At 38.9% G+C, this 9,365-nt stretch overlaps 1 pseudogene; it reads right to left on the bottom strand.

The window, feature by feature from the left end:
- Positions 1 to 2,565: 2,565 nt before the first annotated feature.
- Positions 2,566 to 3,524, bottom strand: LOC103729691 (annotated as a pseudogene).
- Positions 3,525 to 9,365: the final 5,841 nt, after the last annotated feature.

Below are 9,365 nucleotides of genomic sequence, written 5' to 3' on the forward strand. Positions count from 1 at the left end.
CTTGCTTCTTAGTGCCATTGCTTGGAATAATTTTTTTCCATCCTTTCACCATAAAGTATTATCTATCCTTGAAGTTGAGATGAATTTCTTGAAGACACCAAAACCATGGACTTTCTATCTTAATCCATTCCACTAACCTGTGTGTTTTGACTCGGGAGTTGAGGCCATTGATACTTAGAGTTATTATTGAGAGGTGTGTATTGATTACTGTCATTTTTATTGGTTTGTATTCTTGGTCCTATTTTGTGTTTCTGTCAGTATATGTTCCTTTGTTTTCTTTCTGTAACATTTTGCATATATGTATTACTATCTTCAGTCCTTTGTATTCCTTCACATATTCTCTGTGGGGATGGTTTGATGGACATGAATTCTTTCAACCTTTCATGTCATGGAAAATTGTCCATTCCCATTTGATTATGATAGCTAGTTTTGCTGGATAAAGAGTTGACGGTTTGGCGTTCATCATCATTTAGAACTAGGAATACTTTAGTCCAGGCTCTTCTAGCTTTCATTGTTTGCATTGAAAAAGCTGTAATTCAGATTGGTTTGATAAATAGATTTGGTCTTTTCATGTTGTTCCACATTTTCTGCATATTCCATTCCTGTGTTTTAATTTTTTTACATAATCTTTGATTAAGGAGTCCAGATTTTCAACTTTGTCACCCAGTCTTAATATTGTTTTTCCTTTTATTCATTTTTCATGTGAGGCTTTCTCCTATTGTTTCCAATTGACTTACTGAGTTCCTCATTTCCACATTCATTTCTGCTTAGTTTTTCTTCAATATTTTTATCTACTTTATGAATTCACCTTTCAAGTCCTGTATTGTTTTTGATATTTCATTACATTGAATATTTGTATATTCTTTAGTTTCCATCACAAGTTTATGCCTATCCTCTCTGAATTCTTTGAGCTGTCTGTGTGTTCTTTAGGTTCTTTGATCATGTCAATAATTGTTCTCCTAAATTCTATGCAGTGGGATTCCTCAGAGTGATTCTCATTCTAGTACAAGTCTGTACTAGTGTTAGGGACATATTCTCTTGGTTTTTCACGGAATTGTGTTTCTGTGTTTTTGGGGGGCATATTGATGTCTTTTTTTTCATTGTGTGTGCAATAGGAAATTCTTTTCTTCCTCTGTTTATTTGAGTTTTGGTTCTGCTTGTATTGTTGATGTAGCTTGGTTACTTTTTGCTCAGGTATGACATTAGTTGGTGTGTACTTCAGGTTCTCACTAAGTATTAGGCTGGTCTTGGTAGTAGGCAGGTCAGGGTAGTAGACAGAAATGGTAGAAGACTGGTCTCAGGACTCCAAGGCAAGGTGAAGTTGGGGACACTCTGTTGAGGGGATATCAAACTTGGCAAGGAAGAAAGCTGGACTTGAGAATCCAAGGCATGTTAGGGGTGGGGAGAGCCAGGGTAGAGGGCTGATTTCACGAGTCCAAAGAAAATGTGGGCTGGGGACACACCCTGTTAAGGATAGTTCAGAGATCTTGGACAAAGAGCAAAAGTAAGCCTGTGGTCAAGGCTATAAGGGGAACAGAAAAATTGGAGGTGCTCAGGCTGTAGGGGAATCAAGGTGCAGTGGGCAGGATCGAGGACTTATCAGGGAAGAAGGCTGGTCTAGGAAGTCTAAGTCAAGGTGGGGGTGGGTAGAGCCAGGGTAGAATGCTGGTCTGTAGTGTAGGGTGCAAAGACAAGGTAGGGGTGTGGACAGCCTGTGAAGGCTCTAAAAACCTAGAATGAAAAATTGAGCTGAACTGAGGTGCAGGGATCAAGATGCAATGGGTGGGATCAGACTAAGAGGGTAGTCCAGAGATCTGGGGCACAAAGAGCAAAAGCAGGCTATGCTCAAGGTCAGAAAGGGAAAAAGGTGTGGGCACTTTGTGATTTCTTAAGTCTTGCCTGATTTCAACACTCTCTTTGTTTCCTGTGCCTGTTTGAAGATGTGAGTGTTTAAGTTTCTGCTCCCGCTCCAGCCACCTCACCATGCTCCCTGGCATGACACTCATCCCTCTAGAACCTGAAACCATAAGTTCAAATGAACTCTTCCTTATATAAGTAGCATTGGTCCATGTTTTTATCACAGCAACAGAAAAGTGGTAAAGGCACCTGTATCCCTAGATTCTCCATGACTTGTATCATGCTGAATATTGTCAAAGGCCTTCTCTGCATCTGATGAGATGATCATTTGGTTTCTGCCATTGAGTCTATTTATAAGGTTGATCACATTTATTGATTTACATAACATAATCACATGACATGAAACTGAGACAGGTCTATAAATATTCATAGAATTAAAACTATTACCAGATGTTTTGCCTCAGTGAAACAGAGAAACAAAAGAGTTTAGAAATTGATAAAACTGTCATTGGTGAAACTTTATGCAACTAGACACAAAACAAAGTAGATATGAAACTCAAGTGGACATGTCATAACATATGATACTAAGAAGTCACTCAGCATTGCTGATGAAACAATTAATTAATCTTATTTGCCATTATATTTGTCAATTAAAATCATTTTGGAAAAAAAGTATTTTGGAGTCCCAAACTACTGAAGAAGAAAAACTTACAGAAAAGAAATGATCCTAATGATGACCTGCCTCAAGGCTCCCTTGATTTCTCTGTTCCTCAAACTGTAGTTGAAGGGATTAAGCATTTGAGGGACCACACTGTACATCATAGACGCTATTACATTTTAATAGAAGAATTAGGAACTGCAGAATTCATATACACACCCAAGCCAGTCCGATAGAATAAGGAAACAACTGAGAGATGTGACCCACAAGTAGAGAAAGCTTTATACCATCCACTGACAGATGGGATTTTCAGAATAGAGGACACAATTTGAGTATAAGAGAAAATAATTCCAGAGAGAGGAACAGCAGAAAATACAATAGTGACAGTATAAATAAGTAGGATATTGGTGGAAGTATCAGAACAAGCAAGCTTGGTGAGTTGACCAAGTTCACAAAAGAAGTTGGGAATATCCCGTTCCATGCAAAAGGATAGAAGCAACACCATCAGAGTATGGAGTAGTGCATTCGTGGTACTAAGGAGTAAAGAAAGCAAAAGAAGCAGTACACAGAAGGGAGGTTTCATGATGACCCTGTATCTCAAGGGTTGACAAATGGCCACATAACAGTCACAGGCCATCACAGAAAGGAGACAACTTTCTAAAACACAAAAAATCAGTACAAAACACACCTGGGACAGACAGCCTATGTAAGTGATACTCTGTTCATGTGCTTGGATATTCAACAGCATCTTTGGAACTGTTGTTGTGCTTGTACAGATGTCAGTGACAGACAGATTGCAGAGAAAAAAGTACATGGGGTTGTGGAGGTGGGAATCTGTGCTTACAGCCAGGATGATGAACATGTTTCCCATGATGGTGATGAGGTACATGGACAGGAACAAACTGAAGATGAGGGGCTGTACTTCAGGAACGTATGCCAGTCCCATGAGAAAGAATTCTGAAACACCTGTTTGGTTTCTGGGATCCATGTTGCTGATAAATATTGCAGAAAATAGACACTCATAATATCATATGAAATTTTGCATAGAATAGCAGCATCACATAATATTGGACAGACGTGAATACTATTATAACATTCTCATTTACTTTTAATAGACTGTGACATCCTGCAAAATAATGCATCTTTTAATAAATATTCTCACTGAGGGCTGGAGAGATGACTCAAAAATTAAGTGTATTTTCAGCTCTTTCAGAAGAATCAAGTTAGGTTCCAAGGAACTAAATTTTGAGGCTCATAACTACTTATAACTCCAGCTTCATGGGATCCAATGCCCTCTTCAAGCCACTGGGGTCACTTACCTTCATATGGAATACAAATACACAGATATACATACGCATAAATAAAAATAAATGTTACAAGAATATTCTCAATAAATTTACTACTACCATTTGAGAACTAATGCTTTATAAATACATTTTAAGTCATAAAGTTATCTGTATGAATATTTCAATTGTTTTCTACATTCTCCCTCCTCTTTTAGTCTAATAGTCCTCTGAATTCCATTTTCTTTAATGAACATCAAGATATTGGCAAATATTGTTTCAAATGATAAGATTACATCAAAGAAAAATGTATGGTATTTCATTCAGGAACTACTTATATCTACAATTAAAATAACAGGTGCACATAAATGTATTATACTTGAGACTAAATACAATGGTAAACCACATTAGCGTGTCTCAGAATCATGTCTTGTTCTCATCAAATTACAGATGAGTTAGTTCATCATGTCTAGAGTAGAGTCCCATGAGATTGTGTTCTGAGGTGTAAGTGTACACATTGCAAAAGAAAAGTCAGTGTTTTCATTCTTTCCTTTCTGAGATTACTCTGAAATTTCTCTTCTTCTCATGCCCCCAGACATCACAGAATTAATATTTCCAAATAAGCACTTGTCGAAAAATTTTACTTGATATTTAGGTATTCCAACTTCTACCCATTAAGATAACTGTAACCTGGGGCTAGAGATATGGTTCAGCAGTTAAAAACACTGGTTGCTCTTGCAGAGGACCCAGGTTTCATTCTCAGCACCCACTAAAAACCATCTATAAATCCAGTCCAGTTCCAGTGAATCTGGTACTCTCTTCTGACTTCTGCAGGCATAGCATGACACTGGTGAACTTGCATTCATGCAGGCAATATATTCATACACATACAAATAATAAAATATTTTTTAAAGTTAATTGTAACCTGCAGGGAGCATTCATACAGTGGGTGTAATCAAATATTAGTGGAAGCTGCCCATAATCTTAAAGCTCTCAAGTGTCTTCCTTGAAAGCTAAAGCAATCTGCTTTAGCAATTAATGAATGAATGAATTAATTAATTAATTAATAAAAGAAGAATGATGACTTTGTTGATGGCTCTCATTCATCCTAAGTGATCTTCATACTTTAATGAAATAGGGAGTGGAATATATTATTAACTATAATATGGTTGCACTAGAACAATATCAAAACCATATAAAGAACGAGTGCTGAGGTCCTGTTAAAACGTTTTGGTGGTGCTTGGATAAGAGGACCCTGTAGCCTCCCTGCTGCTGGGGCTGGGTTTCAGGCTGCTAGGTAGCCAAGGTGCCAGTGCAATGGTGGGCATCTTCACAACCAAGGTGAGGGAGGATGACACCAAGACTCACTTCCCCTGCTCCCTGAACAGCAGCCACATAGACATCACCAGTCACCACTGGGTGAAGGGATACAAAACTGCTGAAGCAAGACAAGCAGCCAGTCTACAGACAGTACACAGTGAACACAGATGACTTTTCAGCCGCCTGTTCCTGCGTCTTCTCCCCACTCACTAAACACTGACGTTGTAGTGAACCGGCCCCAAAGATCAAGCCTATGAAGAACTCCAGCACGCCAGTGAGGGAAGACTGTCCTACTGGTCTGTAAGTCGGAGTCCTACCCTTCTGTCACCAACTAGGTCTGGTTCAAGGTATCTGACTCCAGGCACCAGCCAATTGCCAACAGCTCTCAGAACAAAACATGGTGATTTCCACCGAAGGGAAGTTGGAGCTGAGCATCACCAACTTGGACGTAAACATCGACCCCGGTATAAACATCTGCAATGCCAACAACTCTGAAAGCACCATCCAGGCCGGGATCATCCTGGGCGTGCGCAGCCACCTGGATGCCATCTGGCCCTTCCTGGGCATCGTGGCAGAGGGCTTGGTCCTTACCACCATAATCTTCGTCTATGAGAAGAACCGGAATTTCTACCAGGACGTTGCCTAGGACCCTGGCTCAGTCCCACTGAAGAGCAGTGGGCATCACTTGAACAAGAGTGCACACCAGAGGAACTCCACATAAGCAGCACAGGACAGCAGGGTGTCCTCCTCCATGTTTGTGTCCCCTCTGATCCGACTGACCCAGCTCATCCCTCCCATCCTCACCTCCCCGCCTCCCATCACCACCAAGAGTGTGAAGACCCAGAGCCTCACCCTAAGAAAAGCCTGCCTGGTGGCCACAAGCCTCCCGCAGCTCCCATGTTTCTAGTGAAACCTAAATGAGGGCTTCTACACAGAGAAAAATAATGTTTTCTTGATAGAAAATCATAGATGACACAGACTTAGATAATTAGATGTGCAAAGAGAAGAACTCCCAGAATAAATTTGTTTTCTTCTCATGTCAATGAGGGAAGTAGCTATGACAGCAATACAAAAATGTGTGTTATATTATCCCACACACTGAATTTATGAGATTAACATGCTAGCTTCTTTGTGGAAAAGGCAGATCCTGAATTGACTTCAGGTTCCTCTGTTAACTTTGTGAGTCTCCATGAACTACAAGTGATTGAAAAACCTGGGTGTTCTTGTTTCCCAATGGGGAAACTGCTTGAGTTGATGCTCATTTCTCAATTTACGCTTCACCAACCCTCAGTCATATTGCATATTTTAAATATATACAACTTTTGTCACTGCAATTATTTTGCATATAAGTTCTGGAAGGATTTATGGAAAAATATTTGGTCATGAGAAATAAACAGAGCAAAAGCTGCCAACACAGTGCTGTGTTGTTCATGTAGCTTTTCTATTCTCTCTGTCTCTCTCTCTCTCTTCTTCTCTCTCTCTCTTTCCTCTCTCCCTCTCTCTATCTCTCTCTCTCTCTCTCTCGTGTGTGTGTGTGTGCCCCTGGTCCTCTGCTAGGTGTGTGCACGCCTGTGTGTTTGCATCTTCTATCTAATAGCATACGGAAGTTTCCATTCCTCAAAAGAAGTGATACATTGGTACAGTTGAGACTACAGACAGGGAACATTTCTAACTTCATGAATGTCAATCTTGAGTAATCGGTTTTGTCATGACACCACCCATAAAACCTTGATTATGTTGAAAAGTAAGAGAAGAAAGAGCACTACTTATTTCAATATTCATTTAGCACAAATGTGATAATATATACCATGATAAGAATTATCTAGATAATATTTAAATAGACACACTATAAATAAATTGTGAATAGTGAACTAGGTTGTACATTTTATGAGAAAAAAATCTATATCATAACAATTCAGTCTATTTTCACTATGGATGAATGTCTAACTCCAGAACCAGTAAGCCACCACATTTTTAGTTGGTATGGAAACTTAGCATTCTTATACACTCACCAAAGACCTGGAAACTTACAACACAAAAATTTAAGAAAATATCTAAATAATTTCAAGCAGTCATCATGGTTGAGGAGTGACCAATTTTGATCAAAAGTAAATGCTCCCTGTTCTTGTGAACAGTATGGCACAAGTAGAATGAAAACTGTGTGCATGTCCGAAGAAATATGTGGGACTATATCAAGAGGGTGATTGACAGCTCACATGAGACATAAGGGGTCTTATTTCTTATAACATTATGAATGTCCTCACCTCTTTTCAGGATGGAATTGCTGTAAACATCTGCCCTCATTTCCCAATTATTTAATAAGGGATAATCTAAAACTTGTCTGCTTTACTCACAGTGATGCTCAGAATCTCACAAGACAAAGTGTTCTCAAAAACGCAGTGAGCTCCTGGCAAATAAGGATCATCTTTGTATGGAATATTTGATGTTGCCTCCTAACAGAGAAAGACTATTAAGGAATTGATCACAGGCTGATAGTCTATCCAAAGGTTCAATATTCAGACCTCCCCACAAGAACAGGTATTTTACTATTATTATGCTCTCAGGAGAGCAGGCCCTTAAGGATTGAGTGTATAGAAGTGATAAATTCAGCATAAATGATTTTCTGACTCTTGGGATTAAGTCTTCCACACCCAGTCCTTTGCATTGTTTGTTATAATTTCTACCATAAGTGTTTACGCAGATCTGTTCTATTAGAATTACAGGAGAATTCATTTTTTATTTTTTCTGCTTTACACATAAAGTTCCCATGCATTTTTACATTGACATTGACATTCAGGTGACTCTTCCCATTGTCTCTTATCTCCTTCCCACCTCATTGAACTGCTGCCCCCTTCACCCAAATACATCCATTTCCCTTAGAACTTTTGGCTTTGTTGTGTGACACAATTAGCTTAATAAAGGGCCTGGGTGTGACCATCAGATTAGGTCTATCTATTTGAGCCTGGAAAGTTATCAGTGGGTACAAAACTATTGGCACTAACTCCCCTTTTACTTGAAAATATAAATAGGAAAGAGTTCTGCAGTGAGGTTATATCTCCTTGAATCCCCACCATCTTTCTGTGACTGTTTACTGGTTCATTTTTGTGCAGACCTAAGGCAGTTATTTATCATTTTTGAGAATTAATGGTTACAGAGGGTGTGTGTGTGTGTCAAGAAGATGGCATTTTGCATCGCTTTCTCCTGTCTTCTGACTCTTAGAATCTCTTTTCTGTCTTGGCAATTCTTCCTGAGCTTTTGGCAGATGGTACAAATGTTTTCATAAGGCTGATTACTCAACTGTCACTTATTCTTGGCACTTATTTTGTGTCTGCATTCAAGATAGTTCATTTTTCTTATTGTGGCTTAGAATGATAATTTCTTATGGCTTTAAACATATGTTTAGGAGCTATTTTGATACTATTTCAATTTATCTAAATAATGGGATTAAACTGTCTCTTGTTTCCTATGACATTCTGTGCTTTTGATCAGTTTTACAATATGAGGTATGAATGTATTCCTGTAAACTTGGACTCATATATGATCACTGAACAAGTGGTTATCACTATAATAATTGCATCACTATTGCACAATCGATGATTATTTAATTTTTAATAATTTACTTATTTGTATTTGTATGTGTTTTGCCTGCATATACTTAAGTGCACCATGTGTGTGCAATGCCCACAGAGGCTGGAAGAGGGTATTGGAACTCCTGGAACTGGAATTAAGGATGGTCATTAGCTGCCATATGGGCTATGGAAACTGAACACAGATGCTCTGAAAGAGCAAACCACTTAGCCACCTCTCGCACCACAAATGGGAAAATTTTGCCTGTATGTTGGTATTGGACTTTGTAGAGTTCACAGTTGTGCAAGAACATCGATGTGCTTTCTCTCCAAGTAGCCTGTGCAGCACCTTCTGACATTATTAAGGCTACTTGGTAGGGGAGGAGGCTTCTATCTCATTTCCAGTTAGATTTTTCTATGTCATGCAACTGAGGTATGGGGCATCTTCATAAATAGCATCTTATCATCTAGTTTTGGTGGGAAATCAAGAAAAATAGCAGTAGTTATATTGTTCTGGGAGCCTGTGAGTTCTCTATGACCATCAATTCATCAGCAGTTTTCCCATGTTGGGCATTGGGAAATTTGTTTAATAACCCATAGCTTCAAGAAGGAGCTTTTTCCAGCTATGCTGTGTAGCTCTTTCCATTTCTCTTAGTTTGATCACAAGATGATAGAGTTTCA

This window comes from Nannospalax galili, unplaced genomic scaffold, assembly GCF_000622305.1.
Source record: "Nannospalax galili isolate Female #2095 unplaced genomic scaffold, S.galili_v1.0 scaffold470, whole genome shotgun sequence".
Taxonomy (NCBI): Eukaryota; Metazoa; Chordata; class Mammalia; order Rodentia; family Spalacidae; genus Nannospalax; species Nannospalax galili.